Source organism: Mustela nigripes, chromosome 16 (genome assembly GCF_022355385.1).
Source record: "Mustela nigripes isolate SB6536 chromosome 16, MUSNIG.SB6536, whole genome shotgun sequence".
In the NCBI taxonomy this organism is placed as follows: domain Eukaryota; kingdom Metazoa; phylum Chordata; class Mammalia; order Carnivora; family Mustelidae; genus Mustela; species Mustela nigripes.
This window is the reverse complement of record NC_081572.1, coordinates 33,571,968-33,592,234: the sequence shown is the minus strand read 5'-3', so window position 1 is coordinate 33,592,234 and position 20,267 is coordinate 33,571,968. Positions and strand designations below refer to the sequence as shown.

Sequence of the window (20,267 nt, the reverse complement as noted above, 5' to 3'; positions counted from 1 at the left end):
ACACACACACACACACACACACACACACACACACACACACACACACACAGAGGACTATTACTCAGCCATCAAAAAGAATGAAATCTTGCCATTTGCCACAACGTGGATGGAACGAAAGGGTCTTATGCTAATAAAATAGGTCAGAGAAAGATAAATACCATATGATTCATTCATATGTGGAATTTTTTTAAAGATTTTATTTAATTATTTGACAGAGAGAGATCAAAGTAGGCAGAGAGACAGGTAGAGAGAGAGGGAAGCAGGCTCCCCGCTAAGCAGAGAGCCTGACATGGGGCTCAATCTCAGGACCCTGGGATCATGACCTGAGCTAAAGGCAGAGGCTTTAGCCCACTGAGCCACCCATGTGCCCCTCATATGTGGAATTTGAGAAACAAAACAGATTAACATAGGGGAAGGAAAGAAAAAAATAAAATAAGATGAAATTAGAGAGGAAGGCAAACCATAAGAGATGCTGAACTCTAGGAAACAAACTGAATTGCTAGTGGGGAGGTGGGTATGAGGAAGGAGTAATTGGGTAAATGTGCATTAAGAATGGCACTTGAGGGGTGCCTGGGTGGCTCAGTGGGTTAAAGCCTCTGCCTTCAGCTCAGGTCATGATCCCAGGGTCCTAGGATTGAGCCCCATATCGGGCTCTCTGCTCAGCAGGGAGCCTGCTTCCTCCTCTCTCTCTGCCTGCTTCTCTGCCTACTTGGGATCTCTGTCAAATAAATAAATAAAATCTTAAAAAAAAAAAAAAAGAAGAAGGGCACTTGATGTTATGAGCACTGGGTGTTAAGATGCAACTGATGAATCACTAAATTCTACCCTAGTAAATAATAATACAGTATATGTTAACTAAACAGAATTTAAATGAGGAATGTTTTAAAATTATAAAAAATGTTTTAAAAAATTTTTTTAAAAAGGTGGAGAGAGAAGCTGAATTAAATCAACAAAATTACTTTGTAAATGGCAAAACATAGAGCTCCTCTATATTCTAAACAATAAAACACATATGGTGTTGTATTTTTTTGTTGTTGTTATTTTTTAATGTGGTGTTATATTTTTAAAAAAGGAAAAAAAAAAAAAACAGGGGCACCTGGGTGGCTCAGTTGGTTAAATTGTCTCCCTTCAGCTCAGGTCATGATTTCAGGGTCCTGGGATTGAGCCCTACATCGGGCTTTCTACTCAGAAGCAAGTCGGCTTCTCCCTCTCCCTCTAATCTCTCTCACCTTCACTCTCTCTCAACTATGTAAAACAAACAAACAAACAAAAAAAAAAAAACACTTTGTGGAGCAAATATTCATAAAAATAAACATTCTAAATAATTGTTTCTACATATTTTATAAATAAGTTATACAATACCCTGGGTAAATATTTGAATTAAGAAGTTGCCAGGATGAGAGTCAAGTCTCCAGCATAAATTCACTGAAAAGGGACTGTTGTACAATCTTTCAAAAAATACTAGTACTCTATTTACTCTAAATAATGGGACATACAAAGTCACAATATCTTTGGGCCTTAAATCTTCCATCAGTATATCTGTATAGTATTGGTTTTGACTTAACTAAAAATCTAAGTCCTAGCAAGAAATGCTTATGCACTTCCAGTTTCTGACTGATTAGAGCGCCCTCATGTGTGTCTTTCTTGTAATGTTTTAAATGACTGAGAATTGTTAATCTCACAGCAATATAATTATAATACCTTTATTTTCCCATTTATAATGGTTTCAAGTACCACTCAGAAAATGATAAAGAGTGTGATTAATACTACTACAGTTCACTAACAAGCTTTTCATATACCAAATTTTATTCTAAAGTAGTAAAGTTATTGCGCTGGTTTACATTTTAATGACTTTAAGTATTTTTCCTTTAAAACTTCCAAGATAAGCTTTTCATTACAATATTATTTTATCATGTCTGAAAAAATGCAGCCAATGAAGTTGTTAATTATATGTGATAGCTTTTTAGGGGTGGAGAACAGCTCAAAGGGACATTTCTAACTCAGTTTTTCCAAATAAAAATTTACTTAAGTCACTGCAGAGATTTCTTCCTACTTGAAAAGATTATATTACAGGGAGCCACAAGAGAATCTCATTTTTTAAAAAACTATACATAAAATTTTAAAATCTCATAAATCCAACCATATTTTAAATGGCATTCATCCAACAAATATTTATTGAGGGGCCCCACTGTATGCCAGGTATGAGATGTCAAACCGAAGGAACCCAAAGCTACTAAAGTAGAGCAAAAACGTACTGTTTTTTTCTTACTTCTATAAAATGACTTAATAATGACCGCTTCACCCAAGAGAGTTGCTGTAAAGATCTAATAACATGACATAAGCAACCACATTTTTTAAAGAGAGAAGTGTTATTAAAATGTTTATAAGAGAACCTTGGTGATTCCAAAGACATATTTTAGGCATTGTTTTGTGTGTGGAAAACCCTTGAATGCGAGGCTCTACTGATTTTAACAAAATTTTTCTTCAAATTTTCATGAGAGAAAGTGGGAAGAGAAAATTATGTCACCTAAGAAAGAAAATCTAAACTATTCTTCATCACCTCTTATGCATTTTTTTCTTAGCAACAAGGCATGGATCGGTTGGTGGTTACACCAGCTAAGTCAAGAAGTCAGACTGGCTATAGTGGACTAGCTAGAATGGGGCAGCGATGCTACCCTGGCAGAACCCAGTTTTCACCTTACCAAAATCCCTGAAACCAACACCAGCAACCCAGTTTATTCAAACAAAGGTAGCATATGAAATGATTCTCAATGACTCTCTGATTCTACTCCCCATGGGAAAATGAATAGACTGTTTGTATCCTCCCACCAAGACTTAGAATTCATTTCCTATTTCCAACTTCTTTTCCATCTCTCACATATCCACAGCCTCCCTTCCTGCTGTCCTCTTCCCATTCAGAATCCTTCACTGCATCTGGAGAAAAGCTCCATACCTCACAACTCTGTCTTCTCCGTGACCCAGTTTAAGCTGTTTTCATATGGCCTATTGTTTGACTATTTCCAACTTTGAAAGTATCATGATTTTACTCACCTCCAATTTTTAAATTGTTATGGAAATTACTTAACATATCAAAAACGTAGATGAAAATGTATAATGTATCCCCCACATACCCGTTATCCAGCTTTAACTACTACCAACATATGGGCAATTGTAAGCAGCGTAACTTGGTTAAAATATAGCATGAGAGTGGTTAGTGATTAGATAATCAAACAGAATTTCTGAAATGAAAAATATATTTGGAAGTACAAAATCAATGCAAAGATTAAATAGCTGAACAGTTCAGTGGAATAATTACCTAGAAGACAGCCACAGAAGTTACCTAGAATGTAACACAGACCCAAAGAAATGGAAAGGATGAAAAAAAGAAAGTGTCATTGATGATAAAGTGCAAAGGTCCAGTGTGTATTTGGAGTTCCAGAAGAAGAAAATGGAGAAAATGGAACAGAGGCCATATTTGAAAAATTATGACTGAGAATTTTCCATAATTAATAAAACTCAAATTCTCAGTTTGAAGAAACTATGATTCCCAATGTAAAGAAATGAAAAAAAATCCACTCAAGATACATTATAGTGAAACTACAGAAAACCAAATAAAAGAAGAAGATCCTGTAACAGGAGAAAGAAAGACAACATACCTACAAAAAAACAAATGAAAGTGATAGGACATTCCAGCAACAGTAGAAGCCAGAAGATAGTGAAAATACAGACATATTTCATTTTTTTGCAGTTCACTATACTGTGTTCCACAAATACTGCATTTTTTTTTTAAACAAATCGAAGGTTGATAACAACCCTGCACTGAGCAAGTCTATCAGCACCATTTTCTAATAAAATTTGCTTATTTCTTGTCTCTGTGTTACGTTTCAGTAATTTTCACAGTATGTTAAATTTTTCCACTATTATTGTATTTGTTATAGTGATCAGTGTTCTTTGATGTTACTACTGGAGCCTGAAGATGTGGTAAATTGCTGCAATCTCATGATAAAACTTTAGTGAATGAGGACTTCTTTCTTATGGATGAGCAAAGACAGTGGTTTTTTTGAGATGGAATCTACTCCTGGAAAGGTACTGTGAAGACTATTGACATGACAACAAATGGTTTAGAATATTCATAAACTTAGTTGATCAAATAGTCACAGGGCTTGAGACAATTGAGTCCAAGTTTGAAAGAAGCTCTACTGTAGGCAAAATGCTATCAAACAGCATCACATATTACAGAGAAATCATCCCATGAAAGGAAGAGTGGCAATCGACATGGCAACAAGCTTCACTGCTCTTTTATGTTAAGAAATAGCCACAGTCACCAGCCACCCCAATCTTTAGCAATCGCCACTCTGTTCAGTCCTCAGCCATCAACATGGAGGCAAGACCCTCCGCCAGCAAAAAGATTATGACTTACTGAAAACTCAGATGATGGTTAGAATTTTCTAGAAATAAAGTTTTTCTTAGAGAGCAGAGGGGCAGAAGGAGAGAGGGAATTTTTATTTATTTATTTTTTTTTTTTAAGATTTTACTTATTTGTCAGAGAGAGAGAGTACAACTAGGGAGAGCGGCAGGCAGAGCAGGCAGAGCAGGCAGAGGAAGAAGTAGGCTCCGGATTCGGGGCTCGATCCCAGGACCCTGGGATCATGACCCAAGCCATCGGTGGGTGCTTAACTGACTGAGCCATCCAGGCATCCTGAGAGAGAATCTTAAGCAGGCTCCACATCCAGCACAGAGCCCGATGCAGGGCTCAATCCCATGACCCTGAGATCATGACCTGAGCCGAAATCAAGAGTCAGACAGTAAACCAACTGAGCCACCTAGATCCTAAAGCATTTTTTAATTAATTTAATTAATCCTAAAGTATTTTTTAAATAATGTATGCCCATTGTATTTTTAAACATAAGGCTATTATACACTTAATTAGCATAAAAAATTTTATATGCACTGGGAAACCAAAAAATTAATTTGACTTACTTTATTGAGATATTTGCTTTACTGCCATGGTCTGGAATCAAACCTACAACATCTCTGAGGTATGTCTGGTAATATCTCTAAAGTCTGAGAGGAAAATAATTGTCAACCTAGAATTATGTCCTAGCAAAACCACCTCAAGAAAGATCTTGAAACAATGATATTTATGGAAGATACCAGCGGCAGGGTCAAATATACTAAAGGTAATTCTTTTGTTTAAATTTCTCTAATTTGGGGCACCTGGGTGGCTCAGTGGTTTAAGCCTCTGCCTTCGGCTCTGGTCATGATCTCAGGGTCCTGGGATCCAGCCCCGCGTCGGGCTCTCTGCTCGGCAGGGAGTCTGCTTCCCTTCCTCTCTCTCTGCCTGCCTCTCTGCCTACTTGTGATCTCTGTCAAATAAATAAATAAAATCTTTAAAAAAAAATAAAATAAATTTCTCTAATTTATTTGATGGAGAGAAAGAGAGCCCAAGCTGGGGAGGGAAAAGCGGGCTCCCCGCTGAGCAGGGAGCCTGATGTGGGGCTTAATCCCAGGACCTGGGATCATGACCTGAGCCAAAGGCAGAGGGTTAATAACTGAGCCACCCAGACACCCACCCTAAAAGTAATTCTTGAAGTTTCTAATGAGAAATTCTGAGGAAGTAGGGTTATAAAAGTTATGAACATTCATAGAACACAAATAAACTAAGGTGACAATGGCCCTAGCCACAACCATCAAAACCTCACCTCAATTTTTACTCTGTGGAACATTTTGGTTACATGTGAGGCATAAGGTTCACTTTTGTAGATTTCAGGGAAGAAAACACTTCTGCTCAGTCTCCTCCTTACCCCACTAAAAAAGGCTTCCTTGGGTCCCCCTGTTCTTAGGAGGAGTGGTTAAAGTAATTGGTCAGGGTCCAAGGTATTCACCAGGGTCTTACTGCTTCCTCCTGACTCGGAACTCTTTTCTTTTCTGCCTCATACTGGGGCCTCACCTGCTAACTGTGTCATGTTGGTTTCAGGGTGAAGGGAGAAGTTTAATGTAACAAAGTTCCCCAGCAGTAATTATTGGATTTTCATTTCATATATGTAGCTCTCTATAATCCCTGGCACACTCGCCTTTTTTGCAAAGTGATTTGCTTTTCCTTCCTGGTGAAGTAAAGTCTTTACCTACTGGAGAGGTTAAGTCTATTTCTCTATCCTCTTGAATCCTAGACTTGGACAGGTGACTTCCTTTGGCCAATGGGAGGGTACAAATGTGGCACAAACAGAAGGTATAATAATTGCATATTGGAACTTGCTCTCTCTTGCTGCTAGGAACCCTTCCACCCCTGTGTGTACATAACCCCAGACCAGCCTCCTGGAGAATGAAAGATCATGTGAAGAAGCCTCTGGTTATCCCAACCATTCTAGCGGAGGCCCCCAGATACATGACTGAGGCCATCCTAAATCATCCAGTCCCAGCCGAGCTGGCCCACACTAGAACTACCCTCAGAATTATGAGAAATAGGGGTGCCTGGGTAGCTCAGTAGGTTAGGCCTTTGCCTTTGGCGCAGGTCATGATCTCAGGGTCCTGGGATCAAGCCCCGCATTGGGCTCTCTGCTCAGCGGGGACCCTGCTTCTCCCTCTCTCTCTCTGCCTGCCTCTCTGCCTACTTGTGATCTCTCTCTCTCTGTCAAATAAATAAATAAAATCTTTAAAAATAAAATAAAATCCTGATTTCTTAAAAATAAAAGCATTATGAGAAATAATGTCCATTGTTTTAAACCACTAAATTTAGATGATTTTGTTTCACAGCAAAAGACAACTGATATACTGGTATAACATACAAACAAATAAAACAAGCTATAAAACCCCGAATGTAATCAGTGGAAAATGGTAAATGAACTTATATCCCTATTAAAGGCTATTATGCAACTATTAAGTATTAGGATCTTCATGTTTTAGTTCAGAGTAATACTGTCCAAAAGAAATTTAATTATGTCACATGTGTAATTTTAAGTTTTAAGTAGCTACATTAAGAACAGCAAAAGGAGACGCCTGAGTGGCCCAGTGGATTAAGCCGCTGCCTTCGGCTCAGGTCATGATCCTAGGGTCCTGGGATCAAGTCCTACATTGAGCTCCTTGCACAGTGGGGAGCCTGCTTCTCTCTCTGCCTCTGCCTGCCACTCTGCCTGCTTGTGCATGCTCTCTCTCTCTGACAAATAAATAAATTAAATCTTAAAAAAAAAAAAAACACAGCAAAAGGAAACAATGAAATTAGTTTTAATAATATATTTTATTTAACTCAATATATCCAAAATGACTATCACTGCAAAATGTAATCAACAAAAAAATAATTTGTGAGATAGTTTACATTTTTTTGTACTAAGTCTTAAAAATCTGGTTATATTTTATACCTCATTAGCACAATTCAAATTCAAACAAACTACATTTCAATGTTCAGTAGTGACATGAGGTTAGTGACTACCATCTTGGATGACAAAGGTCTCAAGGCTTGTTCAACATACATGAAGTTACAGATTCAAATATATTATTTCACCCCCTACACATTTTTTTAATATTTTTATTGAAGTATAACTGACATGTAACGTACTGATTTCAGGTATACAACATAACAATTTGATATGTGTATACACTGTGATCACCACAATAAATCTAGTTACTATCTATTCCCTAGAAAGTTAACTTTTAGAATTTAATCTCCTCCTGACAATCTTCAGGTATGCATTACAATATCATTGACTATACTTACCATGATATATGTTACACCCTTGTGATTTATTTATTTTATAACTGGAAGTTTGTACTTCACCCATTTTGCCCAACTTACCAATCCACCACCCTTCTGGTAAATGCCATTCTCTCCTCTGTATCTCAGAGTTTTGTTTCATTTTGTTTGTTCATTTTTTTAAAACTCTACATACAAGTGAAATCATACAATATTTGTCTTTCTCTGACTTATTTTGCCTAGCATGATTTCCTCAAGGTCCATCCATGTTGTTGCAAGCAGTAAGATTTCATTCTTTTTAGTGGCTGAGTAGTATTCCAGTGTGTGTACATACACTACATCTTCTTTATCTATTCATCTACTGATGGACACTTAGGTTGTTTCCATATCTTGACTATTATAAGATGAACAAAGGGATGCACATATCTTTTTGAATTAGGTATTTTTTCCAGATAAATTGCATAAGTGGGATAGCTAGATTATACAGTAATTCTACTTTTATTTGAAGAACTTCCATATTGTTTTCCACAGTAGCTGCACCAATTTTCCTTCCCACCAATAGTGCATGAGGGTCCCCTTAAGATCCTTAATATAGGTCTTTTCCAATTTTACAGCTCTAACCACTTACTTTTTTAATAATTTTTAAAAGTTACATTTTTTTTAAGTAGGCCCCACACCCAGCATAGAGCCCAACATGGGACTCAAACTCAGGACTGCAAGATCAAGACCTGAGCTGAGATCAAGAATCAGACACTCAACCAACTGAGTGAGCCACCTAGGTACCCCTCAAAGTCACATTTTTATGTTAAATATTTGTTTATAAAAAACTGGAATACTGATTTTTTTTTTTTTTCACAAGGAGGGTTAGGGACAGAAATTGAGTGGGAAGGGGCATACAGAATCTTTTGGGGGTGATGAAAATGTTCTAGATCTTAAAAAGAATTAGGGTTACACAGGTGAACATATTTGTCAAAACTCCTAAGGTACACACTCAAGATCTGTGCTTTTACTTTGTATAAAAAAGTTATTAAAAAATTGAATGCTGGGTGGCTCAATCAGTAAAGCGTCTGCCTTTGGCTCAGAGTCCTGGGGTTGAGCCCTGCATTGGGCTCCCTGGTAAGTGGGGAGTCTGCTACTCCTTCTGCCCCACCCCCCTGCTCATGTTTTCTCTCTCTCAAATAAATAACATTTTTTTAAATTAAATTTCCTCATACTTAAAAAAAATGGAACCTTAGTTAACAATATGTATGATGACATATTTAAAGGTGAAGTATATTGTTATATGTGATTTGCTTTGAAATGCACAAAATAATGGGGTGCCTGAGTGGCTCAGTGGGTTAAAGCCTCTGCCTTCAGCTCAGGTCATGAATACCAAGGTCTGGCATCAAGCCCCACATTGGGCTCTCTGCTGAGCAGAGGGTCTGCTTCCTCCTCCCTCTCTCTCTGCCTGCCTCTCTGACTACTTGTGATCTCTGTCAAATAAATAAATAAAATCTTAAAAAAAAATAAATGTACAAAATAAGATGGTTTGATGGACACATGGAATAGGGGACTATGGCTAGGAATGGCTACTTATATGATGGTATACAAATATACCAAAATGTCTCCTGTAGAATATAGACTAGGGGTGGGAGATGAAGAGGGCAGTGTGTTTGGCTGTTTACTACAGTTCTTTCATTATCTCTGAAAATTTTCATAATAAAATGTTGGGGGAGAAAAGAAAGTTGCAGAAAAACATAGTATCATTATAATTTTGTTTTAATATATTCATGTGTTGTAGAAGATATATTTATATATGCATAAAGATAAGAAAGCCACACGAAACTGAAGAAATTGTCAAGCTGATCCCAAAATTCATACAGAAATGAAACCCAAAATAGCCAAAACAATCTTGAAAAAGAGAATAAAGTTGGAGTCCTGACACTTCCTGATTTCAAAACATAACATAAAGCCAGAAATTAGGAAGTATGGTACTGGTATAGAGAGATATGTAGATCAATGGACTAGAAATGTACATGCTTGCATTTCTGGTCCATTGATTTTCAAGGAAGTTGTCAAGAAAATTCAATGGGAAAGAGACAGTCTTCCAATAAACTGGATATCCATATAAAAAATTAATTTGAGGGCACCTCGGTGGCTCAGTTGGTTAAGGGTCTGCCTTCAGCAGAGGTCATGATCCCCAGGTCCTAGGATGGAGCCCACATTCCCTGCTCAGAGGGAAGTCTGTTTCTCCCTCTCCCTCTGCTCCTCCCCCTGCTCCTGTGTGCACTCGCTCTTTCTCTCAAATAAATAAAATCTTCAAAAAAAATTAATTTGCACTCTTACTTCACACCATATACAAGAATTAACTCAAAAGAGATGCAAATGTAAAAGCTAAAACTGTAAAACTCTTAGGGAAAAAAAAAGAAGTAAATTATTGCGGACTTGGGTTGAGAAATGGTTTTCTTAGAGATGACACTAAAAGCACAAGCAGGGGTGCCTGGGTGGCTCAGTGGGTTAAGCCTCTGCCTTCGGCTCTTGTCATGATACCAGGGTCCTGGGATCGAGCCCCGCATCGGGCTCTCTGCTCCGCAGGGAACCTGCTTCCTTCTCTCTCTCTCTGCCTGCCTCTCTGCCTCCTTATGATCTGTCAAATAAATAAATAAAATCTTAAAAAAAATAAAAGCACAAGCAAACAAAGGGAAAAAATAGATAAACTGGACTTCATCAAAATAAAAAAATTTAGTGCTTCAAAAATACCATCAAAAAAATAAAACAACCCACAATATGGGAGAAAGTATTTGCAAACCATATATCTGATATAGAAGTTGTATCCAGAATATATAAAGTCAAACCCATTAGTAAGATAAAAACCCTAATTTTTTTAAGTTAGTGGTCTTTTTATTGGGAGGGGAAAAAAAAGACTAGCATTTATAACTTTGAACAGATGTAAATTATAATTTCTTGAATAGCATTGTTGATGGCTGTGTTGAAGTCCACAGTCATAGCCTACTTTATGCTCCAAGTCATTGTTCAGAAGGTTTTAAAAACAGATAATCCAAAGATGCTCCCTTAGTAAAAGTTTCTTTTAAAAAAACTGGGTGAGTGGTGACAGCCTGACACCCATTTTGCTCTACTACAACAAGGACAACACTGAGCCAACACACGTAGCAAGCCACCAGGATGAGCGCCATGGGTTGGGGCACAAAGTACAAGAAGGCCATTCTGCTAAGTGGGGCTCTGTCTAGACAGTTTATCCTTCACCCACTTTTCTGCACAACATCTGAGGTAAATCAATTTAAAATGTTTGTTTTCAGTGAACCAGCTATGACAATTCAGACTAACAAACTGAACTAGAACTTATTTGAATAGGTTTTAAATGTTTTTTCATTTTTCCAAAAAAAATTTTTTTAAGTATTTGAAAAGATATTCCTCCAAAGACATACAAATGGACAATAAGTAAATGAAAAAATGCTCAACATCATTAGCAATGAGGGGAATGCAAATCAAAACTGCAATGAGATGCCACTTTACACCCATTAGGATAGTTACAGTCAGAAAGACAGTAAGTGTTAGAGAGGATGTGAAGAAATTGGTACAGTCACACACTGCTGGTGGGAATGTAAAATGGTATGGCCTAATTTTGGAAGATAGCCTAGCAGTTCCTCAAAAGGTTAAACATAGAGTTACCATATGATTCAGCAATTTCACTCTGATGTATATACTCAAGAAAAATGAAAATATATGACCATATAAAAACTTATACATAGGGGCACCTGGGTGGCTCAGTGGGTTAAGCCTCTGCCTTTAGCTCAGGTCATGATCTCAGGGTCCTGGGATCAAGCCCCGCATCGGGCTCTCTGCTCAATGGCGAGCCTGCTTCTCCCTCTCTCTCTGCCTGCCTCTCTGCCTACTTGTGATCTCTGTCTGTCAAATAAATAAATAAATAAATAAAATCTTAAAAAAAAAATAAAAATAAAAACTTATACATGGAGGTGCCTGGTTGGCTCAGTTGGTACAGCATGTGACTTTTTTTTTTAAAGATTTTATTTTATTTTATTTTATTTTGAGAGAGAGAGTGTGTGAGAGAGAGAACACAAGCAGGTGTAGAGAGAAAGGGAGAAGCAGACTCCCCTACTAAGCAGGAAGCCCAATGCAGGGCTCAATCCTAGGGCCCTGGGATCATGACCTAAGCCAAAGGCAGATGCTTAACCAACTGAGCCACCCAGGTGTCCCCTGAGTATGTGACTCTTGATCTTAGGGTTGTAAGTTTGAGCCCTATGTTGGGAGTAGAGACTACTTAAAAATAAAATTAAAACAAAACAAAAAACCTTAGGGTGCGATGGTTAAGCATCTGCCTTCCACTCAGGGTCCTGGGATCGAGTCAGTCAGTCTCCCTGCTCAGCAAGTGTCTGCTTCTCCCTCTGCCTCTGCCCCTCCACCTGCTTGTGCTTGCTCTATCAAATAAATAAAATAAAATCTATTATTTTATTGACACAGAGAGAGAGAGATCACAAGAGAAACAGGCAGAGAGAGAGGGGAAGCAGGCTCCCTGCTGAGCAGAGATCCCAATGTGGGACTCTATCCCAGGACCCTGAGATCATGACCTGAGCCAAAGGCAGAGGCTTAACCCACTGAGCCGCCCAGGCACCCCCAAATAAATGAAATCTTAAAGACAAAACACCTTATACATGAATGTTAAAAGCAGCATTGTCTTAACATTGTGAACAAGTGAGAAGCAATTCAGGCATCCATCAGCTGGTGAATGAATAAACAAACATGTCACATCCATATAATGGAATATTACTGAGCAATAAAAAGGAATGAAATATTGATACATGCTTCAACAAGGATAAACCTTGAAAATACTTTGCTAAGTGAAAGAAAACAGTCACAGCAAGCTACATATTATATTATTCTATTTATATGAAATGTCTAGAATAGGTAACTCCACAGAGACAAAGTAGATTAATGATTGCTAGGGGATGGGGGAATGAGGAGTAACTATTAATGAGCACTGGGTTTCTTTCTTTTTTTTTTAATTTTTTATTAACATATAATGTATTACTAGCCCCAGGGGTACAGGTTTGTGAATCGCTGGGTTTACACACCACAGCACTCACCATAGCGAGAACTGGGTTTCTTTTTGAAGTGAAGAAAATGCTCTAAATTTATAATGATGATGGTTACACAGCTCTGTGGATAAAACCCCACTGAACTGTATACTTTAAAAGGGTAAAATTTTGTGCTATGTGAATAGTACCTTAATAAAGCTGTTGTTATTAAAAAAGTTAGTTTGAATGAATAAAAAATTTTAGAGAGAAAAATTAAACTCATTTATGTTTCTTATAATCTCTACTATCATTACTGAACCATTTTTATGAATGAAGACTAATAAGAAAAAAAATAAAAAGTGTAATTAGAAAAAATAAAAAAACAACACACTTAGGTTTCGGTGTTTGGTACAAAGCAGTGACTCTCAGATTTGGGCTGGTAGCAAGAGGGGTGAAAACTGCAAGTGCAGTAACTGCTGCTAAAGAAATACCAGCAGTTTCTAATTTTATGCTGTCCTATATTTTGCTGTGACTTTCATAGCTTTCGATAATGCTATAGTGGAGGCCAAAACAGAAATGCCTTTTATATTTTATTATAACAGCTAAACTGGGAAATAAACTCACCAATTGCTTTTTTAAAAATGAAATGAGCTAAAAACAACATAGATGTAAGTGGAGCTTAAATAAACCTTTACTCAGTAAAATGAATGTGTTCACAGGGGAGGGAGAGTTTGGTAGTAAAAATAGTTTAAAGTATTACATTATTTTAAAAAGCATTTTGTTTCATTTACTGTAGATGGTCAAACACCATTTTAAAACAGATGGTAAATCTGTTGGATAGTAAAAGAAATGACATCTTGTTTCCATTTTCCTATTCCTCCCAGTTCATCTCTTTATTGTAAATCATTTTCCATTGTGGGAGGATATTAAATTTAAATCAAACTGAAAGGAAAAAAGCATGTGGCTATGTCCATAAATTCATATTTCTTAGCACTTGCTGCCTCTTATAGCCATTTTATGAAGAATACTTTAAATTGATCTATTTTTCCTGGATCTGAATAAATTGAGAGTTTCTTTTCTTGAGCAAACAGCTCATTCAAAAAACCTATTTACAAAAAGAAAACAAAAGAATTGTGTAGTTATGATATAAACATTTAAAATAAATTTTAATACTTTCAGGAGAAAGATGTGGTACTGGTAAGCATTTGAGGAATGGTGTTAACCTTAATTTGTAAAGATAAATAATAACTAAGATATGCAGTACTTAACATATTCTTAGATTGTTCTAAATGCCATACATAAGACACTGTGTATATATGTTTGCATACATACATGTATATGTGTATATGAATGTGTGTGTTGCTCACAATTATATAAATAAGCATGTAAAAAATTTCTCACAATAACCACATTAAGAAGAGGAAATTGAGACAGAGCAAAGTTAAGCAGTTTGTCCAAGCTGAATCCAAGGGAGTTTGCACCACAGTCCATTTTTAATAATTACTCTATGTATATATCAAGAGCACTGAGAACACTAAACAAGATTATAGATCTTTCATATCTCCTATTCTGAACTTCCCTCTACAAAATACCAAGTTCTTTTTTTGGACATACGGTACATCGGAGACTTACTGTAAAGTTCTTTTAAAAGAAAGGAGTAACAAATTTCTGTTTTTGAAACCTCTTTGACCTATGACAAAACACTCTAGATTTATGGAAAGCAAACAGTTTTTCAATCTAAAGCACATGACTTTGGGATCAAACATAACTACATTAAAAAAAAAGATACACTGGAGGGCCACCTGGGTGGCTCAGTCAGTTGGGCATTGGACTCTTGGTTTCAGCTCACATCATGATCTCACAGGTTGTGAGATCAAGCCCACTCATACTCAACAGGGTTGCTTGAGATTCTATTCCTCTGACCCTCCCCACCTCATGTTCTTTCTCTCTTTCTATAGCGAAGAGATAAATTTTTATAAAAACAACACTGGAGGTGTCACTGAGGGAGGCATTAAAAGGAAGGCATGGAGAACCAGGAAACACAAGGACCAACAGCCAGGACTAGAGTAGCTACTCTGGAGATAGCCCTCTCACATGTGATGCCACTCTAGTAACCCAATCCCCACATGAACAGGGATCTGAGAATGTGCCAAGGCTCCCCCTCGCCTTCACCAGGTGGGCAGGTGTAATGTGTCCATGTGCAGTAAAGAGGGATGTCTTTTCTTTTTTAATTTTTTGCTGCTTCCTCCCTGCCAATGCATTGTTGGGGCAGAGGGAGAAGGTATTTTCAAGACAAAGCACAAGCAGCACAAATAAAAGGTGTGAAGTTGAAAAAAAATTTGAAATCAGGTTAATAAATCCATATCTTTATTTTCCAGATGGTTAATCATGATAGAAATAAATTTCTATATAAAATCGTTAACTACTTTGGTAATTTGGATTTTTAGCTAAAAAAAAGGAAAACATATTTCCTTTTTTTTCAAGTTATCTATTATTTTTTAGTTGAAGTACAGTTGACATACAATGTTAACATTAGTTTCAGGTGTACCACATAGTGATTTGATAACCCTATACTTTATGCTATGCTCACTACACGTGCAGCTGCCATCTGTCACCCCTCAACACTATCACAATACCATTGGTTATATTCCCTATGCTGTACATTTTATCCCTGTGACTTATTCATTCCATAACTGGAAACCTATACCTTCAATTTCCCTTCACCCATTTTGTCCAGCCCTCTGGCAAAAAACAGTTTGTTCTCTGTATTTAGTTTTAAGTCTGATTCTGCTTTTTGTTTGTTTGGTTTTTAGATTCCACATATAAGTTAAACGATGTGATATTTGTCCTTCTCTGTCTGACTTATTTCACTTAGCTTAACACCTCACGGTCCATCCATGTTGCCAGAAATATTTTCTAGTTGAATAATATTCCGTTCTATACATACACCGTATCTTTATCCATTCATCTATCAATGGACGCTTGGTCCAGATCCTGGCCATTTTAAATAATGCCACAATAAACATAGGGATGCATATATCTTTTTGAATTAGTTTTTGTTTTCTTTGGGTAGTAGAGTTACTGGATCATATGGTATTTCTATTTCTAATTTTTTAAAATATTTTTATTTATTTATCTGAAAGAGAGAGAGAGCACTAGTAGGCAGAGAGGCAGGAAAAGAGAGGGGGAAGCAGGCTCTCCGTTGAGCAGAGAGCCTGATGTGGGGCTCAATCCCAGGACCCTGAGACCATGACCTGCGCCGAAGGCAGAGGCTTAACCCACTGAGCCACCCAAGCACCCCTCTATTTTTAATTTTTTGAGGAACCTCCATAGTTTTCCAATGTGCCTACACCAATTTACATTCCCAACAGTGCATGAGGATTTTGTTTTCTCCAATTCCTTACCATCATTTGTTATTTCTTGTCATTTTGATTCTAGCCATTCTGACTGGCATAAGGTGATATCCTATTGTGATTTTGATCTGCATTAAGGAAAACATGTTTTTTAAGATTATACTCAACTTCATACAACTAATTACCTAAAAACAATTCCCAAAGACATTTCTATTTTGAGAAAAAAACAAAGACTGCCTTCTTATATCCCAACTCTAGAACCAGATTGCTCTATGACATTTTTCCTAAAAGCATTCACTTAAAACATGTTCACATAGGGTCAACTTCAACTTATTGATAGGAATGGATGGATTCTCTGTGAAGAAGGAATTGAGGCTGAGTTCAGGCTAAACAAGAATGAACTTGACAAGAATGAACAAGAATGAACATCAGTTGTCACTATCTGCCATAGGTATGGGTAGATGAAGTGACAGCACAAGTGCTATCCATTTACTATCTCTGAATTAGTGGATACAATTTCTTTCTTTTTTTTTTAAAGATTTTATTTATTTATTTATTTGAGAAAGAGACAGTATGAGTGGGAAGAGGGAGAGGGACAAGCAGACTCCCCACAGAGCAGGGAGCCCAAAACAGGGTCTGATCGTAGGACCCCAATATCATAACCTAAGCTGAAGGCAGACACTTAACCAACTGAGGCACCCAGGTACCTTAGTGGATACAATTCCCATACTAAAAACCCAATCACTTGTAGTTTAAAACAGAGCTTAAAGTAGAACTGAAAATATACATATGCCAACCCAATAAAGACCATTTTTAATAAAAATAATACCATCTTACTATACCATAAAATAAAAAACTTACACTCCAAATTATTCTCCAAATGTTTAGGAAGTGAACTGTGGATCAGCCACATCATATAACGGTAAGAGAAAGAAAACCAAAAATTTGTGTTCAAAGGACGCAAGCTAGGGCCAAGATTTAATGGTGCTGGAGAGATAACTGGGCACAAGGAGGGGAAAGAACATTCTATGAAGGAAAGGGGACAGGTACTATAGCAAAGCAGAAGTAAAGTTTTCTTGTCAGGGTAAAAAGCATTAAGAAAAAACATTAAAAACTTGGAAAAAGGCAGAAGAGATCACTGGGATCATTCCAATGGAATACAAAATATATTTAGCAGACCCTCTGGGAATTAGCCGATTGTGTAGGAATGTACATCTTAATCTGACTTTCTATTGACTAGACTATTTTACAACTTTATAGGGGTAATGATTAACTTGCAGGTAACCAATAACAAAGCAAATTGCTCTTCCTATTAGAGAGCAATGCAAATGACTCCTGTCCTTAGTCACATAAATACAAATCTCCTGGTAGAAATTTAACTGTTTTACATCTGGAAAAAACATAACCCGAAATAGTATGTCTCTTACCATGCAGAAATCTGCATCTGTTGACAAATTAGTTTTCAGCATTCCTTTGACTATATAAATTCTCTGTTCTTGAATTTTTTTTGAATCAGTCTTAGTATCTTATATGTTCTCACAGTTAATGAGTTGAATAAAATATCTGAAATATTTTCCTGTTATATTTGAATAAGAATCATGTTTTTAAGTTTTTGAAAATTATATTCTAGCAAATGTGTGTGTAGCAAATAATTAACTAGATAAACAGGGAAAAAGAGTTAAAGAGGCCCTAATAACAAGTAACAAGAAAACAGCAAAGGAGTGTAACTATGCTGTTAACAAATATCTACTTTGTTCTAGAATGATGAAATGGTGACTGAGTATTTATTACTAAGAATTTAGGTGTTGCCTACATGACTATGCAGGTATCCCCTTTTCAAAAGCAATTTCTGAAGGTGTAATGTTCATAAAGAAATGGCAACTTGAGATGACTGGGTGGCTCTCTTGGCTGAGTGTCCAGCTCTTGGTTTGGGCATAGGTCATGATTTCACGCTTGTAAGATCCAGCCCTGCATCAGGCTCCACACTCAGCACAGAGTCTGTTTCAGATTCTCACTCCCTCTCCCTCCTGCTCACACACTCTCTCTCAAATAAATAAATAAAATCTTAGAAAGAAAGAAAGAGAAAGGAAGGAAGGGCAACTTACCAATAAAGGAAGGCTAGAGAAGTGATGAAACCAGCAGACTTTACTAATAAGGAAGACTGGAGGGAAAAGATTCCAGGTAAGAACAATCCATGGTGTAGAATGCTACAAAAAGTCAACACAAGATGAGATCTGAAAAATGTCCATTCATTCATATATTCAGTAAATATTTATTGGGTTCTTAGTATTTGCCAAAAACTGTATTAGTAATGGGGATACAGTAATAAAACCAAAATAGTCCCTACTGACAGTGACAATTGTGGAAGAGACAGACATTAAATAGCTAATACAAGTAATAAGTGTTCAGAGATTTCAGTGCTGGGCAAGGAACAGTCCACTGAAGGCTGTCTCCACTGCTGATTATAACTAAACACTCTGGATGAAGTACAAAAGCCACTACCTGAGCACTCTAGAGAAGTTAATAAAAACAAAAGCAATACTGGGAGAAGAATCAAACTGGAAAAACAATCCATACAGGAGATTCATACGTGTGTGTGTGTGTGTGTGTGTGTGTGTGTGTGTGTGTGCGCGCGTGCGTGCGTGTGTGTATGCGGATGGGTAGTGAGAGAGAATTTTACAGGATGGTGGGTGCCCAGTGAAGCTGTGGCAGTGGCAGAAAAAGCAGCTAAAACTCTTAGAGCAACCCTGTCTTTGTAGACAGAGAAACTGAGAAAAATGGTCCTTGGGTTTTAAAAGAGTAGTGGGGGAGAAATCCCCATTTTTCCCTCTCTTTTCTCTTGTTGTGAAATGGCCAACTAAAACCCCTAGAGAAACCTCATCATTCTAGCTATAGGATAGAGGCAGGAAGTTGAAGACAATCCCAGAGAGGAGAGAGCTGGTTCGGTGTACAAATGAGCATATATCCAGGGCTCATTTCTCACACACACACACACACACACACACAGAGAGAGAGAGAGAGAGAGAGAGAGAGAGAACGAGAGAGAGAGAGAGAGAGAGAACGAGAGAGAGAGAGAGAGAGAGAGAGAACATCCCACAGCAACAGAGTAAAGTCCTTGAGAACTGAATGACAGTATAAAGCAAACCAAAGTCCAAAATAAACCCCTAAGTAGCAAAGATGTAGGACAGATTTAAAGAACACAGCATAGGATTTGAAAAGAGTTCTGACATTAGAATCCAAAAGGGATAACAAGGGCGCCTGAGTGGCTCAGTGGGTTAAAGCCTCTGCCTTTGGCTCAGGTCATGATCCCAGGGTCCTCTGCTCAGCAGGGAGCCTGCTTCCCTTCCTCTCTCTGGCTTCCTCTCTGCCTGCCTGTGATCTCTGTCTGTCAAATAAATAAATAAAATTAAAAAAAAAACAAAACCCAAAAGGGATAACAAGGCAAGACAGATCTTGCAGTCTCAATCCAAGTGACATAATGACTGTTGAAGACAACAATAAAAGTCAACATCCTTCAAAGGATTTTACTAGAATCGAGAATATCATAAAATAATATTCAAAATGTCCAGAAAGGGTTTTTTTTTTCCTGATGGACATTGATACCTCCTAGTTCAATATGCCCCTCAAATTTCCACAGTGATTTTCCACAGAGCTATGCCCCATACTGGCACCCCTTTAATAGGCCAGGTTTCCACTGCCCTTCATTGGCCATTGTCCATGGTAAAAATGAAATCTAGGGATTGTTATCATTGTCTAATTCTTCCACCACTGCTAAGAAAACAGTATACAATTTGGCATACCTAGCTGATTTTTACCTTCTCTGATCAGCAGGGTGGTCTCCCAAACAGGATTTTGTCCACTTATTTTACAACTGCCATCCATGAACCAAGGAGATCTTTGTTGGTCATCTAAGAGATGTCTATAGGGCATAGTCCAAGTGATGAAAGAATCTAGAGGCTCCTCAAAATTTCAAAGTCAGGCTTAGGGTTTGAAAAGACGCTCCCTATTGTAAGTACATCATCTTTGCTTTCCACAGGTAGCATGACTCTGTATAAACTATTTTCATTTTATTATGGAACTATTCTGGGCACTGCCCTCCCCAGTACAGTGTTTTTCCAACACTATTAAGACATCAAAGGCATTTTAGGTTTCAAGATTTTATGTCCAAGTCAAAAGGGGAGTTTTTTTTTTTTA

General features: G+C 37.4%; 1 long non-coding RNA gene across 2 annotated transcripts in view; it reads right to left on the bottom strand.

The window, feature by feature from the left end:
* The window catches only part of LOC132003620 (uncharacterized), a 173,356-nt gene that overhangs the window by 138,241 nt on the left and 14,848 nt on the right, over positions 1-20,267 (bottom strand). The window lies entirely within an intron of this gene.